Source organism: Anopheles stephensi, chromosome 3, assembly GCF_013141755.1.
Source record: "Anopheles stephensi strain Indian chromosome 3, UCI_ANSTEP_V1.0, whole genome shotgun sequence".
In the NCBI taxonomy this organism is placed as follows: domain Eukaryota; kingdom Metazoa; phylum Arthropoda; class Insecta; order Diptera; family Culicidae; genus Anopheles; species Anopheles stephensi.
The window spans coordinates 83,638,142-83,657,675 of NC_050203.1; positions in this window are offsets into that span (position 1 = coordinate 83,638,142).

Here is a 19,534-nt window from a genome sequence, read left to right on the forward strand (position 1 = left end):
AGTAGCATTACCCCGTCGAGTGCCTCGGTCCACCGACCCTGCCCCAGCTAGAACCTTCCACAGCCTTAGCACGCAATCGCACAGAGGCTCGGGCCCCGGTTTCATTCAACATTATTCAAAACCTTCACCAAACCCAACCACGGTGAGTGCCAGAAGGGAAAAGCGCGCAGGTCAAAACGAAGAGAACGAATACGCAGTGTGAAGGAAGCTTTCATTCACAAATTTTGCTAGAATTTCGTACCATCCGCCACGTCATTCGCTGCTGTCGGGAAAGCTTTCCGTAGAGCGGTGGCAAAGCTTTCACGATTCTTACCTCACTCTGAGCTCTTCTGAGGAAGGAAAAATTGAGGGGAAATGCCCACTACACACACACACACACACACACACCTACATAGTGCCCAGTTCAGTTCTCGCTTACTAGACTCCGTTGCTCGAGCGAAGGAGTTTGCGCGTGCTGATAGGAAGCATTTCAGAACGATTTTCTTCCCACTGCTTCTTTTTAAACTCTCTTTTGCGTATATTCTTGTATTAGTGTGTGTGTGTGTCTGTCTATATCAGCTTGTGATTGTGAGTGCATTTGCGGAAACCGACTGCACAACATGCACCATTAGTGCACCAACTACTAAGCCGACTAAGCCTCACCAAGCGGCTTTATACGTTAAAGCTTTACAACAAATTTCGCGCCCACAGCCAAAAAAGCACAAATGCAGTTCTCGGTCGCCCACGCACGCTCGAAACCAATTAATATGCTCTGCCCTAGCTTCTGTTGGCCAGGTGTAGGTGGCGCGAATCGCTCTTGAATACGGTCGTCGTGGTTGATGAAGCGCTACTGTTTATGAATTTTCCGTCATCTTATGCGGAATTGGGTGCGGAAAAGCATTAGGTTCCGGGGGGTCGGGGTGTATATGTGACTCTAATTAATTCTCGTTTCGCCTCACCAGTGCAACACACACTCACACACACACACTGGATGAGGGTGCTGCTGCTGTCAGTGCTGTCCACCCACGCCGCAATACCCGATTGGGTTTAATATCAGCGTTCTGGTGCAAGCTGACGGTCGACGCTATTACTGCCCACGCACCGCGCATAAACTCGACACTTCACACGAAATCGCCAATCGCACCGTGCGTCCTTTGTTCGAAGCGGAAAGCGCCCGCACCCGAAAACCCGCGCTGGGTAATGAAGCGGAAAAGCTTCCTTGTGGATTTTTGGTCGAGCGAAGTGATGGAATTATGGAGTTTCGCTGCCCGGTTTTGAGACGGGCGTAACTCAAACAATAGAAAGCAACATAATAACCGAGGGTTCACTTGTTACGCTTCAGGCTCGTTTAAAAAAGGAAACGAGCAGCCATTTAAGGAGAGGTGGAAAAGCCATTCTTTCTTCTCTCCACAACGTGACCGTGCGTTAATGGTGGCTTCATCTTATCATAATGCTATGTTTTGCTATCACACACACACACACGCTGGGAAAACCGTTGTGTTTTTTCTCCGAAGCTAGAAAGTAACTAGAATGCAAATGCACTTGCATTTGCATGTGCCGCATTGCGCTGGCTGTTGCCCGTGCCCATGCTCGTGCTGTGTTTTATTTCCCAGGAACTATTAATAAGGCTGTCGCTTCTGGCTTTTCCCTTAGATTATCTTCCGAGCTGAAACAGCGTTACTAAGTAAGAGGAAATTTAGACAGGTTGCCAAGTTCCGAGGATGTTTAGAGGCAACAACTTTAATAGGCTAATTTGCTTAATTTGGCAGAAACTTGTGCTGTCGGGCAGAGCGCACACCGCATGGGCTGATGATGGTGAGCGATGAAGTAAGCGAACGGTGGTCTAAGGATGGACTATTTGTTGAAATTTTCATATATTTGGAACTTGTTGATTATTTGGAAATATTTATCAACTTGAAATATTTTACCAACGATTTATTTTGATTTTTGGAAGAATTTGTAAATTAAAATAATTTTGCTACAGTTAAAATTACTCTTGAAGCAACCAGTTGAAGAAATTTTAGGAGTTAAGTATTATTTTTTTAATAATTTAAGATAAGTTTGGTTTTTGTGTTTAGAGATGCCACTCTTTTGAGTGAGCTACCTCTCATGGCACTTGATACTAAATGTAACTGTTTATGAACCTGTGTTGAAGACTTCAGCTGCTCAGTAAACCGCCATTTATAGAGTGTTAAGTATTTGAAGTTGAGACAGCAAATCGTGGAACTTTTGAATCTATTTAACTCATTTAAAAATGTATAATAGAGCATTAAAATGTTTTCTATTTAAACTATGTGACACGAAATGACAGACACGAAAGGCGCCATCTGGATGTCAAATTATGTCTATTAATACTTAGCCCCATATCTTATAATAATACTAAATCTATCTAAAAATCTTCTCTTTAGCCTATTTTGATAGTGATGCTGCTGAGTGCTTGATCTGCACCACTGTGGACCGATGGAATCATCTTTGCTTTCAGCAAATTATACCATTCGACCAGCAGTATTCCCACAAAGCATAGCTTCCTGCAACATTGTTTACAGCCGAGTGTTGCTTCTTTGTCTCGGGTGTAGGATGTTGTAAGAAGTGGTTTTTTGTTGTTGTTGTTGTTGGTTTCGTTTTTTCTTCCGCCTTTTCCCCGGTTTCAATCAAGTCGATTATTTGTTTAAGAGAGAACGGAGAAAAAGTAGACAAGAGAAACATGCGTGTGGAACACGACTTCGCATTTTTATTGAATTTGCCAGTAATGCTGACAAGGTGGAGGTGGATTGGGGGCAGGCGGGCTGAAGTGGGAAGTTGAACGCATTATCATCAACTTCGTCCCGATTCTAAGACAGCCGGTTGGGACGTGTGGAGTCTATTTTTAGCCACTTTTCCCTGCTGTCTTGCAACGGGTAACATATGGAAGTGAGCAGATTGTTGGCAGATTTATCCGTTCGATGGTGGATACGCACGCTCATCTCGCTCTTGCCCTCCCTACACAAGGGGCTTCGTTGTTTCACCGTAATAATGGCACAAAACTGGCGATGAAATGTTGCCAGTACATGGAAAAGTGCTACGCTACTACGCAGTTAAGCTTCGAGCAGTAGCAGCAGCACAAACAACACGCCTTCGGGATGGGTTTTGGTACGATGCTGGTCGGTGCTGGAACAGTAAGATGATGGGACAATCCCTCAGCTCAGCACGGCAAAACCGGGGAAAGCTAGCCGGCAAATTTTCGCTGTGACATTTGCTTTGTTTTGCATCCGTGCCGCACGTGGAATGTGCTTTTTGTCCGGGGCATTAGAAAACATGCAACAAAGCGAACACCCGATACGCTTCTCCGGATCCCTGCCACCTTACTGGTGGTGGTTGAATGGGAAATGGGTTGTTTTCCGGTGAATTTTCGCCGCTCCTTCTTGCTGCCAGGTAAAGCAATGGCCACGTGGCAAATGAATGAAAGACGGGATTTTTAAAAGGCTATACCCACACTCCGCCAAATGCGGTGGGTCCTTTTGATGATTTGCCTGTGTTGGGGAGGTTTTTTCCCCTTCCCGGACAGAAAAGTAACCGATAATTGTGCCATCCAAGTTTTTCTGCGCTTTGCTTCCTTTGGCCGAATGCAAATAAGAAATACAGGTGGGTTCGTTCGTTGGTAATTTTTGTCTAGCGAGGTTTCAGTCGTCTTCTTTTTTGGTTTCTTCGAGCTTCGAGCTATACATTTTTATCCCTGACGTCGCAATTTCGGTGATTAGTATTCAGTCGGGAGTTTTTGGTTTTCCCTACAGGGGCCCGGCAGAATTCGGTCTGCCTCGGAAATCGGCTAGGAGTTGCTAACGAGATTAGAGAGCGAATGGTAAAGATGGCTTTTAATTTATTTTGTCGAATTTTTAGATCATATACCGAGTTCACGCTGTTGATTTAATTTTAGCTATGAAAATGTGACCAGAGGAGATTTTGAACTGTTATAAACATTATATCGTTCTATCAACATTTTCCACCTTGATTAAACATTTTTCCCATGATTGAACGAATCTCAAAAACGTTATTGTAAATCTAAAAACAAACAACTACAGTTAAGGCAACAATTCAATAGAAAATGCAAATATTGTTAAATAAAAGTGGACTGAAAAAGTAACCGTCTCTTTCGCTGCAATGTATAAAACTTGAATCCAGGACGGTTGTTATATGACCTGCTAGATCCAGCAAGTACTCTACCAAGAAAAAAACAACTCTAAGGTATCCAAACCATGCGTCATCAAAATGGGAGATAAAAAGCAGTTCTTAGCACCACTACTTCCTGCTACAACTACCCGGTTCTTCCCGGCTCTAAAAAGTATATAGAGAACAAGTCAGGACGCACTAAATATCAAAATGGCGACAGTCGGACTAGTCGGTTTTAAAAATAACTTCACCACGATGTTACCTCTTTCCCGTAGCCTGCAGGCAACAACCGTTCGTTCTTCCTTTCGTTTCCAGTTTCGTGTCTCGCTCGCTCTCGCTCGTCAATCTCCATTCTCTCATACGACGACGCATCCTGGTCGACTCGAACGCGTCTTGCTCGGTAATAGTTTTCGTCCGCCACCGTGTACGCTACTGTACAATCGTTATCGAGTTCTCCCCTTGGTCTAAGGGGAGAAGGATATTTCTTCTCGCAAAGAACGGCCACTAGTGCCGTAACGTAGCAACTTCTCGTCGTTCTAGGGCATGGAGCACAGAAAGGGACATGGCTTCCGGTTCGTTGCGACATTCCGAAACCCCTTTTGTAGGGATACACTTACGCTATGCTATGCTGCTGGTGCATAAAAATGGAAATGTGTCTCGATGCGTGAACAAACTACTTCGCTCATTCGGTGGGAAGCCATGTCTCGTCGGTTGATGATGTAGCTTAGAATATATACTTATCGCTTGGCTATGGGACGTTGATGGGTGGGTGGAATCAGAGTAGTACTGGGCACCCCACACGGTTATTGGGTCATTAAAATGGGAACTTCTTGATGGAAGCAAGATAAAGCGAAAATGCGACCATAAAGATTTGTTCGATAGTTGGAAACGCATGCACGCGCTGCGATAAAAATTGATGAACGGAATGATGGTGATTATGCTATAAAAGCACCATCCTACTACTACCAATAAAACTTTATCTGTTATACAAGCTCTGAAAAGGAATAAACGCTTCTTATCGCCTGTCAAAATGATATGTGAATACATATTTCGTAATCAATACACAATCATTGCGTGATATAATCGTGTACAGAGGCCATGTCAACTGCACGAACTTCCATCGCCTCCTGTGGAGCGACAATCCTTTACACACACACACAGTAAGGTGACGCAATTGCATCTTTCAAAACCAAACCATCATAACCTTATCAACGTGTGCTGTTGAACTCCCTGTTTCGATAGGGCATTTGTTAATCTGCTACCAACAGATACCGACAGATACGCGATACAGTTGCACTGTGGCGAAGGGTGACCTAAGCCAAGCACGAGAATGCCTGCTGTGTGAACTTTTAATGTCGACCCCTTTTCCTTTTTTTGAAAGGCAAAAAGGGGGTAACAGACAGACGCTCAAACCGTCTGACGTCATAGTACGGGGTCAAGTGATTGTGGCAAGCAAGCAAGCAAGCTTGGCCTTCTTGGCGTTTCGTTGTACCGTTGGCTGGTGTGGAAGCCTAACAATTTGAAGGTGACCAAGTTGAAGCTTGAAAGGAAACTTTTGTTCGAGAAGGTGTTTTGACGCTGGTGGATGCGGTGAGCTTTGGAGTCAGCATTGAAATGTTATTCGTGAGAAAGTGTTGAAAAACTGAAGGGTACTCTACTAAAGGTTAGTTAAGATACGATTGTACCGTTGATAACGCTGTGATATAAAATGTCATGTTTAATATCATCATATTCAGTTCTAATTTTTAATTGTACCGACAACGCGTGGCTTTAGTGAGCAACCAGGCGTCTCCATCGGAGTATCCTTTGTCACATAAACCCAGACAACTACGCATTGAACAGGGATTTAGAAGCAATAACATTGAAATTATATGTATATTACGTACAGCATTCGGATCTTCTGAACACATAGAAGATGATCTTCATTATTTTAAAGTTTTTGTTTAATTTTTAATCCATAAGTGTTTAAGAAAACTCCTTTTCAACAGCTAGCTGTTATGGAGATTAATTCATGATAAAACGGCACGTTCCACACGAAGTTTATAAATCATTCAACGTACTCCGTTCGGTTGACGGATAGGATCAGAAATGCGTAAAACACAGCATTTCATGCGTTGCTGTGGCCGCTAGTGGTTATGTTCACTTGCTTCATTCGATTTTCTGCGTGCTATTCCATCCAGCTCCTCACACATTTTATTTAATATAATATTTCCTTAAGGCGGACGCACCCTACCGCTTTCTTGAGGTGGCCACTTTTGCGACGCTCCACTGGAAAAGTAATTTCACAGTGTCACAACGTGACACATCGTCACCGTGCGATGATGGGTTTTGCATGCATACCGAGCAGCGGCATCTGCTGTACCGGCAGCCAATGCCACGGCCAGGGTCTTTACCGCCGAACCATATGGTGGCAACAACATCCCGCGGAGGCATTAGCGACTGTTGGCAACGGCGATCGAGCGCTGTTGCGCATGTCCACCGGTCCCGATTGCAGGTCCAAAGTGGAACCGAGCCCCAAACGCCGGGTGCGTAGGCGCCGGCCGGACCATTTTCGTCCAATCATCTCTCGCTACCTACACCATGTTCGGTCGAGCGTACAGTAGAGTGCTGCGCCAGTAAGACCCACTGATCATAACTGCTGCTGCTCCTGCTGCTGCACACTGATGAGCATGAACATGTTTTTTGCGGTGCAGCTGTCATTGTGCGGCGGCGAAACATCCAAGCAACCGAGCTGTGTGGTTTTATTCGTAAGGATATTTCGATGGAGACGCCTGGTGGCTCACCAGCACCCGACTGGGGTAGATGGAGACGCCTGGTAGTTCACGAGCGAGCTGGTGCCGGTCGGTGTGTCCTTCCGTTTGTTGCGCTTTTCCAAACACTCGGCCAGTCGTGATTTGACGGGTGATCCAGATTATTCCACCCCGGCTTACAGCAAACGGTATGAATAATGAAGCAGGAAAAGTTCATTTCGTGCTTGTTGGTGTGCGGCCAGCGATAGAATTTCAAATGAATGATGGTCACCGTCCAATGTCCAGCCCGTTCGTCACCCGTCGGCGATCGTTCTTCGGTGTGATTTGCTTGCCAGAAAGCACAGAGTAGTAGAGCTTTATATTGAAGGGGGTTTTATTTATTTTCGTCCGCTTTGAACCATCCCCCACGAAGCGATCGAAACGAAAATCAATTATAACTCCTGCTTCAGAAAGAAAATGCGACCGAACAGGGGAGCGGTTTGGCATTCCGAAGGGTACAGCTTCCCCAAACATCCAAAGGCGACCGAAGGTTTGGTCGCTCAACCGTACCAATCGTGTGATACGGGTGCGCGCATTTTGTCATCCGAAAATCTCATCCATGCATGGATCAATATGGTTCGCTTCTGTTTTGGATGTCTGCGTCTGCGGTCACAATGGTCGTCTGGTGGGTGGAAGGCACATCGATGCGTTGGGCTATTGGATATTGAATTTTAAGGGTCGTTTCCTTCTTACCTGAGTGCCCAAAGTTTTCCGGCCCTTCCTGTGTTTTTTTTGTTGCTGTTGTTACTTTTATTATTAGCTAACCATACACGAACGCGTAACGAAAATCCAATTCGAAAAAAATGCGGCTAGCAAGTAACACACTGACGCTCGGTAACAGGGAACAACACTGACGCTGAGGACAAAATGAGGAAGAAACAAAATTGAACCCACACGCCACGCTTCAGCTGCTCGGTGTGTGAAAAGTGCTCATATGGCTTGTGCGACAAGTGAACGGACAAAGGAACGTGAAAAGAGTGTGTCTTCACGTGGTGGGTTTTGGAGAGCGCGCAGTTTATTTGAAGTAGTGTCTTATGTGAAGTTGGGGCCCGTGATAAATTATACGACATGCGAAACCATTGGGGGTGTTGGTTTTGACGACGTTGGCTTTCGTCCAACAAAAGCAAAGGGGAGCTGGGATTCTTTCCTGGCGCGAGTGCCTTGCGAAACGAAAACAACAACCAGCAGCAGCAGTGGCAGTAAAAATCTTTTGATGAGATTATACATTATTTATTTGTCGCGTATGTGCGGCCGAAAGGATGTCAAAGCAACGGGGCATGCCTCTCTGCTGTAGTATATAATCACGTACCAATTACCCGAAAAGTGGAAGGAAAAGTGAATGAAAATCTCACGCGGCCCTTAATGCTAAAAATAAACCCCACTCATTTCAGCGAGCTTGAGCGCTTAAGCGTATGATTTATGATTAAATTATTCACTCATTAAAAAATCATTTCCATATTTTGCTCTGTGGCCGCCCATGCCTCCACGGTGCACGATGGTTTTGCGTCATTCACAGTATCGCCTTTCCCACAAAAGGTGGAAGCAATGGCGGCCTCTGCACACGGGCCGAGCGATGGTATCGCGAGTTTAATCCGAAACAGAGGCGTATCCGCACAACACCTTCATATTTACATAAACAAGCGTTCGATTTAGTTGCGGTGGCTAAAAATAGCCCCCGGCGTGGACAAAACTTGCCGTGATTTCTATTTTTAACCTTGGAAAAGCCATCAAAAAGCACCGCAAAATGGAGGGCGGAAAAGTGCTTTTGCACGCTGCGCGGATTTTTGATGGCGGTCAGCGGTTTTACTGTTCCAGGTAGCAACGGAATACGGCTTGGTTCGAGAATAAAAATGGCGTAAAAATAAGTATGAAAATGGCGATTGACCTGAGAGATTATTGACAGTTTTATTTTACAAGAATTTATATCAAAATTTTGCCCGTAATTCTATTAAATTATCTTCGAATATTGTAAGTATGTCTCGTAGTATCAGTACTTACCGCTAGATGGCGCCTCCTTAGGCAGAGCAGCCCGGCCGGGAGTAAGTAGACCAAATGAGAAAGCAATGACACGCAATAAAAGTGTTGTGCCTCCCACAGCCAAATAACGACGCAAAGGTACGTAAACAATGCGAAAAGGTCATACTGTTCGCGCACAGTGTGTCTCATTACCATAAGCCACGTTCCATGTGACAGGTGTCAAACGACCCCGGGGCGTCCTAGTAAGTACAGAGCGTCTCTTGCGTCTTCCCACACAAACATTCCCGCCGTCGACACGGTAACAAAACACACCATAAACGCCACATCTTTCTAAATATGCAAAACAACGCTTTCCATCACTTTCAACCGTCGGGGACGTGGCTGATGTTTTGACTCGAAGGAACCGCGGCTAAGGAGAAGAGAAAGCTGTCCTCCCTAAATTAAAAAAAAGCCAACGATGAACTAGAAGAAGCGCTTTCTTTCCGCCTTTTTGTGTGGCTGGAAAATATGTTTCACAGTTTCGTCGAGTGTGCAAAATTCTTTCATTACTGTAAGTGTGTGTGTATGCAGTGTATGTATCTGTTCACCATTTTGCGCGTAGGCGCGTTCGGTTCGGTTGCCTTGCTTGCTTACTTGCTGTTGGGTCAACATTTTCTTGGATGAAAGGAAGCACACGCTCTCTCACTCTTTCCCTCTGACTCTTTTACTCGCAGAGAGAGAGAGAAAAAAAGACGGTGAACGTATGTAACTTATGAAGAAATAAAAGTAAAATTTCTAATTAATTGGAGCTGCGGCGAAGACTTTTGATTGAAGACACACCACCGTACGTATTATAAATTAATAGGCAAAAACTACTGCAGGGGAAGCTTCTCGAATGCCACGTGTGTTGCGGTCCGGTTGCGATAGTTTGTGCAATCTCACCGACGGCCCACGCGAGTTTAGTTTGTTGCTGAACTGCCAACCGACGACTTTATACAGGGGTTCTCAGATGATATCATAATAGATGCACATAATATCATACTGTCAGTATAGTAGCCTTAGACAAGTATTAACTGGGAATTCGATAGCTGCGACTGTTTGTTTTTGTTATAACAGTTTTACTATAATACGGCTGTTTTTACTAGTACGGCTGTAGTTTTACTAAAATCTTGTTTTTCTCGGTGAAGGCTTCTAGAAAACCACTGCATCGTGCGTCCCTGGATTGCTCTCAACAGTTCCAATCATTGAAAGATTTTATTTTCCTCTGGCACATAAATCTAAATTGATTGCCGCAAGCGCTTACCGACAGCTTAGGACGGTAGCCCACCACTAAAAGCCACCTTCTTACCACAAGCTTATGTGGTTTGTGCGGGCGGCTTATCGAGCTTGGTTGACTCACCTCCGAGACATAGAAGGAGAAAGATAGTGAGAGCCAGTACTAAAGAGAGAAATACAAATAATCAAACAAACATTTATCCCAATCCTGCGGTGTGTTCCAAGCATAGTATTACACATTTATAAGATTTTCAACTTCGATTAAATTAAAACCAAAACCCTCAACCTTACCAAGACTCCAAGTGCTACTTACGAAGCAAACGAGTTAAGTGTTCATTTCAATTATCGTATTGCAAATCTCTTTCAGATAAACTGTTAACATGACACTCCACAGCAGCGTCCCGGTGGTTGGTAATCGTCGCCCTTATTGCTTTGGCCAACTACTGAGCTAAGCTTAGTTCCACGAAGCAAAAGATTAGCGAACAGGAAACGTAATACTCTGATGCGTGGGTTAGTGGGAAAAATGACGAACAAGATCGCTGTGTAGTGATGGTGAAGAAGTACAAAACTTCTCATCGCAACCGTCCGATAAGGATGTGTTTTTCCTGCCGGTGGAAGTTGAATCAAGTATTTGCTCCTTGCCAATGATCCCGCTCCTCCTGCTCGGCGTGTGTTATTTATTTTACGTTATATATTTAGAGTGTCTTAGGCGAACAAATTTATACTGCTAACAATATACGAAAGGGGAGCAAAGCAATAACGTCCCACGCAAAGCTGGTCAGACGATCTTACAAACACTTGCTCGATTAGCAAACCATTCGGTCGGGACGGCGATAATGAAAAGCGGGATGATGTACAATCGTATTAAATTAATTTTACTTCATCCGATGCGTTTGTGTTGTTGTGCGCTCCGGGGACCCTCTACGGAACATCCGCAAATGAGAAGCGTTCGATTTCGGAGCGCACGCATTTTCACTCGACGCCTTTGTCTCGGGCAAATCCTCAGATGAGGATGATTCTTGCGAATTCGAACCAACCGTTTCCACCTTACGGCAAATCGCTGTGCTCGTGCTTAAACTCTCGTCCCCACCATGAGACGATGAGCGCAATTGTTGCTCGAAGCAATTTAACCACAACCGGCCCTCTCCCTTCCGGCCGGCGGTTCTGCTAATCCAATCAACGCACGAGACTGCCGTGCTAAAGAAACGACAATTTCCACTCGCCACTTCGCCAAGAGAAGCTCCCCATGGACGAAGGGGTTCTCCGGCGATGGCTCCTGAGCGCCGATTTGCTTCATCGATTTAGGACCCAACGCCACATACACACACGCACACCACGGTGAGATATTTTTAGTGCCCCGAAGGTTTGTCAGTTTGGCTAAATTTAGCATTCCCTGTGGTTGGTTGGTTAGAATTGGTGGCTGGTGTTTTTCTATTGGTGGTGTTGAAGGTTTTGGTGCTTGGTTCGTCCTTTTGTGCGGTAAGCTATGGTCGCGATGGAAAGCCGGCCACCGCAAGGACAATTAAATAACCGACCTTTTCAACCTCCTAGGAGACCTGATCGATCGTGAATCGTGTTGGCATTTTTGGAGTAACTCAATATACGAATCTTAATACCTGTGGCTTACAGAGGTGAGAAATATCCTAATTTGGATCTTAAAGAGTTTACTGAATCGCACAGTACAGCGTAATGCGGTTGAATGTTTTCACACTGCCATCGTAAACCTGAAATTTGGCATCCTAAAGCTCAATCAAGATGGCATAACGAAGATGGGATCGCTCAAACAAAAAAATTAACGAGAAATGAAAGAGACAATCGAGAGAGAGAGATTTGAGAGAAAAACAAGAAAGAAATGATGGAAAATGAGAGAGAATCGAGAGAAAAACTGGGAGAGAAATGATAGAGAAAGTGAGAGAAAATTAAAGATAATCGAAAGATAAATGGGGGAAAAGTGAGAGATATTTGAGAAAAAATCGAGTGAAAAAAGTGGGAGAGAATTGAGAGAGAAATTAAAGAGAAATCAGAGAAAATCGATCGAGAAATGAGAAAGATTAGAGAGAAAAATGAGAAAAAATCGAGCGAAAAATTAGAGGGAATCGAAAGAGAAATGAGTGAAAAATGAGAGAGAAACGGGAGAACAATGAGAACGAAACGAGAGCAGATTTTTAGAAAAATGAGAGCGAATCGAGAGAGAAATTAGAACATAACAGATAAAATTCTCACTCATTTCTTTCACGATGCCCTCTCATCTATCTGACCATTCTCTCTCAATTCTCTTTCAATTATCTCTCGTTTCACTCTCGATTCTCTCTCATTTCCCTCTCATTTTTCTCTATTTTTTCTAGATTCCCTCTAGTTTTTCGCTCGAATATCTCTCATTTTCAATACGGCGTCAAGCCGTCTAACTCGAAATATAAATAAATAAATAAATAAATCTCTCATTTCTCTCGATTCTTTCTCATTTCTCACCCGATATTCTCTGATTTCTCTCTGATTTCTCTCTCATTTCTTCTCAACTCCCTCCCATTTTTCACTAGGTTCTTTCTCATTTTTCTCTCGATTCTCTTTCGTTTCTCTCTCGGTTTTCTATCGTTTCTCTTGCGATTTCTCTCTAATTTTTCTCTAATTTCTGCTCAATTCTCTCTCGTTTTTTACACGCTTTTCTCTCATTTTTTCTCATTTTTTTTTCTTTTCTCTCCCGATTTTCGTTCTTTCGATTCCTCATTTCTCTCTCAATTTGCTTTCATTTCTCTCGATTCCCTTTGAATTCTCGCTCATTTCTCTTTCCTTTCTCTCCCGATTTTCGTTCATTTCTCTCTCGATTCTGTTTTTATTTTGTTCTTTTCTAACTCAAACTATAGTATGAATCTATCAGTCAATTTGAAAGCCAAAAATCATGGCGAAACGAATTCAAAAACTGGGAACTGGGAGTCGCCCTCCTGCCGTGGCTAAATACGGGCCGATATGCAAAACAGAAAACAATCAACGCCGTATTGTTTGCGTGCTAAAATAACTCCCGTGCTAGTGCTGCTGCCGGTAGTAGTACACCATCATCGAGCCGATAAGCCTGCGTTGATTGCTCTTTGCCTCACTGCTTGCTCGTCTAGGTGCATTCGATCACACGGCGAACACTGTTCCACGTAGCACCGTTGCTGAAGCAATTATTTACACCCGAACGGTGTACGATGGCTCGGTCAAACCACCTTGGCCCGGTCCGGGTCCCCATCGCCGTGGTGCGAAAGGGCCAAAGCCGCCGTTCGACAACGGAGCGATTGATAAGCGAACCAAGCCCATTTCCTCAGCAAGAGTCTGTTGGAAAATTGCGCAGATTCGGTCTAAAAATATCCCTGCACGGGCGAAACCAAACACACACACACACACACTGAGGATGGGAGTAGTTGGCTCGGTTGCATAATAGTATCATGTGAGCATGCAGACCCCCGCCCAGTGTTTAAAGTTTTGTACCTAACTGCTCCGTCTCTCGATTACACCCACATTCCAACCGATTGTTTAGCGCCGACTGCCACCGGTTGCTTTCCCCGGGGGAACAAACGGACAAGGGAGGTTGTAATGGGCCCGAGCTTTCGCTATAGTTGTGTATGGTAGTGATGATCGTGCTACCAACCATATTGTATCGCACGCCGGGTCGGGGTTTCCCTGGGCGAAGCAAATCTGCTGCGCAATAAGAGCGATTTTTCCTGTGAAGCCATGCTAAAAATGGCTCCATGCAAGCAACAGCACCAAAGGTAACACTTTTATTTCCGAGCAAAAGTGGAGGTGAAAAACGAAAAAAAAAACAACTGGGAGCGAATGAAAGGAGGAGTTTGTTTATCCTGTTGCAGTGCATCGGGGCAATGGTTAGAAACACAAATCGAGCTTGTTATAAACTTCAAAGGCAATGTGACATTGCTCTTAGTGTATGCACAATGTTTATTGCTGTTTTGTATTTGAACGTAAAGCGTTCAACAATGTTCGTGCTTTAGCTTTAGCGTTTAGCAATGGTCGCACTAATAGATAATAGTTATTTATAGCATTCCACGAACGACTGATTGATTCCCCGATCCTTTATGGCGCGTGATGACTTCTGGCGAAACGCTAATCTGGTCTGAAGTGTTCTACCCTCAATCTGCTCAAGTTCTGCTGAATCCCATCGAATGCTTCGAGTGAATGGAGCGAAATAAAAGTATTTCATTTGCCACGTTATCAGAACGTGTGTTATTTTTAAACCCATCGCAAAATAGAATTATTTATTAATTTATTATTAAATTTATTATTAAAACTGTTGTCTGTTTTTTTTTTATTTTGGTGCAGCAAATAAAAATCCAACCCAGCTCGGGGCGACGGGGCAGCAGTTAGAAACATGCAAATAGCAACTGCCAATTAAGCACAACATCATTGAAACCATTTGCAACATCCAATACATCCATCACTGAGAAACCAATCGGCATTCCAAGAATGAAAAGCCCACGATCTCATGTCAGAGCGCCGAAAGTGAGAGAGATCGGCCGCCCAGAAAACGGCAAAAGCGCTCACCTGAAACCAAGGAAATGTCAAAGGTGACCGAAAAATTTTCCACCACCTTCGCGCAGAACATATCGAATAGGTTGGGAACAGAGGGGCAGAAAAAAGAAGCATTTTACCCGTAAATTTCTCGTCCCGAATGGCTAATGGAGACTGGGTTGGCCTGTGTCTGGATGGTAGGTGGATCGAAAAATCAAAAGACTTCTCCTGTTATGGGCACGTGGACCGTGCTGGAGAGCAAACTGGGCGTGGGAAACTGGCTACCGAGTCTACTCCAGTGGGAAAAGCACCACCGCCGCCATCCGGGTGGCCAAGGCTTTCCACGCGGCGCTCGTAACCATGCGGGTTGCTCAGGGTCTAAGGGGGCATTCTTCTTTTTTTCGTTCGTTACCACCCACCGACGTTTGAACTTTGACCTTCTGCCGATAATAGGGTGTGTTTTGTTTAAAGAAAAACAAATGAGGAAAAACACAGATCTTTAGCATTACGACCTTCCCGGGAATTGATTTGAGCGAACAGTAAGCGGGTAGTTTGCATTTTATTATCCACAAAATTTACAAACCTCTCTAAATGTCACTAACTCGCGTAACTTGACTCTGCTGCGCAATGGCGGTACTCTCAGCAGGCTTCATCTAGGGAGCTGCCCTGTTTCGCTCCCTAAATCCGCAAGCAATGCAGTTTTAATTATCAATTTTACCATCTTTTATCTACTGCTCTAATTCACACGGGAAGGGCCATGCATGAGGTTAAAAATAGCGACATGACTCTGTACGGCCACCAGACCGATGACCGACGGCCTTGTTGCGACCCAATTTTACGACAATTGAATAATTGCTTTCCCCGGCTTCGATTTTCCCTGGAGAATTTAGCCCCAATCCCAGTATCCTCGAGGTCGTTGACTTTTGGAGCTGTGAAAAACACGGTGCCTCCTTCCGTATGTGGCTCGATGTCGATCGATCCAGACATTCGAGTGATGAGACCGCTGGAAACCACCACCAATTTCAACTCAATTACGGTACACAGACGGGGACACATACTAAATCCAACCCCTAATTGGGTTCTATGCAGGAAACTTCCCGGCGTGTGTGTGATGGTATTCGCCGAGATGGGTTCAATAGCTGGACGGGAAAATTGGTGAAAATGGGGAAACTGTGTAGCGACCATTGCCACCCTGCAACCAAAATCCTATCACCGTGGTGGACCATCAATCTGCATGCATTTGTGCTAAAGCTTGATTGATTGTTGTTCCGTATATCGATGTTCCGCGACGGCTTAATGCACATTAATTTTCCCGACCGTTGTTTTATGACCGTCCCGAAAAGCCATTTTGTAAATTAAGCAAAAATCAGCACCGAGAAACGATCCCGTTTATTGTCTGGTTCGGGAAGGGAAGTCGAAAACAAGCACCCACAAATCTAGGCCACATCCAGGATTCCCGGGGGTTTGTTTCGCCGTTGCTTGTTTTCCCACAGTTTTCCTCTGAAGGCGGTTGGTGGAATGGGTCGCCCCACCGATTTCAGTGTGCAATTTTTCGTTGCTTCCGGGTGCCACAGTTTACGCTTGCATTCCTTCGGGAGTCAGACCAGCCGGCGCCACTGTTCGCGGCCCGGCCGCGTTCTAGTTCTTGGAATGTATGTGCGTGTGTGTGTACGACGACAGATATGGGGTTCCCCGAGTATAAGGAGGGGGTTGTGTGTATCCCGGTTCTTGGTTCAGAACGATTTAAAAACTTACATTGCAAGTGTACGGTGTGGGATAGGAGGGATTTGTTTGTTCGATTTCGATCGTACGAAGAATGCATTGCGGTCATTGAACTTGGGTGGGTGGTGTTTAGTTCCAGGAAATTATTTGAAAACCAGGTATCAGCGTTACCGTTTGAATGTTGGACGTTTGCAGATGAGCATTTTCACAGGAAATGCGATAGGTCATGTGGATATTTTCTTGTTGGAATTGGAAAGCTTTAATAGTTTGTGCCTTTTTTAACTAAGTTATGGTTTTGAATTTTTCTTTAAATCCTCGTTGGTACTTGAAAAGGTTTAGCTCGCCTGCCTTTTGTGGCGTTTTTGACACTGCAACATAGAAATGTCTCAGGACAGGACATTTCTTTGGATTGGATAGTTACTTAATTAGCTTAATTTTTTCCATAATTGGTTAGTCATTCCCTTAGCTGCTCGAGTACAGCGGTATATGTCAGATAATCGCCAAGTGTTCTTTGCCGATTTTAAATTTCTTAAACATTTTATAGATTCCACATCTTCATTATAAATATTTTGAAAGGCTTCTAAACAACTTGAAAGGAACATTACATCAATTAATGACACAATTATTTGAATATATCTTTACCTTAAAAGTTTAACACAGAGCCAAAGTTGTTTGAATATATCATTCAAAAATATCTTTACCCCAATGAAGGCTTCTAAAGTTGTTTGTAAATTAAATTAAGCCCTACAAGCTCCTCAACGGGTTTGCAACATTTCACTATTTATTGGAAACATTCCCCTAAGCGATTCTTCAACTGCAATATATGAATAGACTGAACTTTTCATATTCATTGTATGAGGACTGTTATAACCCAGCTCTACAGCAAAGGGTGTTGTGGGGGAGAGTGTCGACAGGTATTTTCGTGAATCCAGATCAGATTGAGTGCTGTAAAACCAAACCTCAAATTACACAACTAGCCTATTTTTCCAGCCAAATTCTATGCTCCACATTCCATCATCATAAAACCCCTGCTTTGCATTACGACGCTGCTTTCATACGTTTGCCGCTAGGGGCGCTAGCAGCGATTTAGCCACGACAATCACCAGCTCTTCAAACTCACCGTTAAAAGTTCTTTTTCGAACAAAATGACAAACTTTTTTTGTTTTTTAAGTTTTTTTAAGAAAGAAATTTATTCATTGATACAAAAAAAAAACACTTCTTTATGAAATAACTGTGAAACTTACAAAATAAAACTGCTTTATAAAAGCTATTAGATTGTTATCTTTAGGCTTAAGGCTAGGTTGTCTCCCTCTTAATCTTAAGCTAGTGCCAAATAGATACATTATAGTGCCTCAACAGCATAACATAGCTTATGGATTCCCATACATAATACGATATAACAAAACAAAAATGGCTCACTTCTTTTGTGTTCGTAACCATAATCATGAAAAACTGTCGCTCCCTTCGACGGGGTTTCGAGTGGTTTTGCAAAAACAAGCAGAAAAAACCAAAACCCTCCCAGACGTGCTTTGCTGCTGGGAAGCCCGCTGACAGTGGTCGTAAATTACAGTCCACCATAAATTTTCCTATATCATCATCAGCTCCGCTACAAAATTACTCTTCCTTCTAGAGACGGTGGTGTGTGCGCGGCGTTGTGTTTGCGTTTGTTGGTGTCGATACGTCGTTTGCTTTTTTGTTGTTGCTTCGATTCCCTGTGGTACGTTTTTGGGGGTTTCCTCCCTTCCCTTCCGAATTACCACAAAACTTCCGACACACAACACGACCGATCCCGGTGTGGTTAGCTCAAGGAGGAGGAAAAACAAAAACTGAAAAGTTATCAGGAAGGACCCGCTTTTTTTTGTTACTGTGTCCACAGTTCGGGCCGATGCTTGTTTGTATTGGAAGCAACCGGTCTGTTGTGTGTGCTTTCTTTCTGCTGTTTGATGTTTTGTATCCTTGTGTACAGAGATGGGGTGTATGGGGTTGTTTTCTTTCTCGTTTTGTTTATGCTTGGTTTTCTGCTCATCCCCGGTTTGTTCCGGTTTGAATTTTGTGTTCGCCCACGCACGAAAGGAAAAAGCCTGATGCTATAAGGAAAACTCTCAAACACACACACACAGATACACGTGTACGCATGGGGATGCTTTTTCCGAATGAATTTTCCTATCAATGGAAAAATTACGACGTCGCGTAGGAGGAACAAAATAACACACACACGTTCAAGCTCACACCTGAATCCAATAACTGCCACCGTTAGCTACACTCGTGGACATTTTAACGAGATGCTTCTGTTGCATGTAATACATTATCCCGAACCGTTTTGCTTCTCGATTTTCCACACTCCCGCACATGTTTGATAATGCGTTCTCTTGTTTCTGCCCGATAAGATAAAACCAACTCAAAAAAAAAAAATACGTGGCGAAACATGTGATTCAAATAACCGTCCAGAGCTTTCAGTCGCAAAAAAGAACCTGTTTAACACGCCGGAAGATGAATGAAAACGGATCCGTACGCGTGTTATTCTGCGCCCGATGGCAAGCCAATAGGAAAAAAAAACACGTCCGACACCTTTACGTTCAACAACACCAAGCCGTATCGGGTTACCGTTGGCGCACGTACACCACCGTCCATGCTAGGATCGACCCTTGGAAGGGAAAATAAAGCTCCTAAGCACGTCTCGCGACGTGATCTTCGACAGCATGTTATCGGAAAACTCACTCCCTTTTTAGTCCCCATTCTCATTCATCGCCTCACAAAATTCTCTGCAACACGACCGAGGGATGGGACAGTTCCCGGTACAGTCTTCCGAAAAAGATTTTCCAACTCATTGAATGGCGAAAAGCTGAACGCAGCTGCTCCAACCCACACGCGTGTTAGAAGAGGCTAGAAAGAGAAAGAACGATAGCAAGAGAGAGCGAAAAGGACCTGTGTAGAAGTAGCTAAAATTATCAATGAAATTCGACTGCCTTCTAAAATTCACATCCGCTGGGAAAGGGAGCTGCCGTCGGGCTCTCTTTCAGTCGCTTCTGGGTTAAAGGCCAGCGCCGGGATGGGAGGTGAGTAATGGCTTGCTTTTCTTCTCCCCCCGGAAAACCCATCGTGGGAAATGTGGCCCATTCTTGTCTGCTAGTGGCAGTGGGCGTAGGAAAAGTCGGCAAACTACTCCT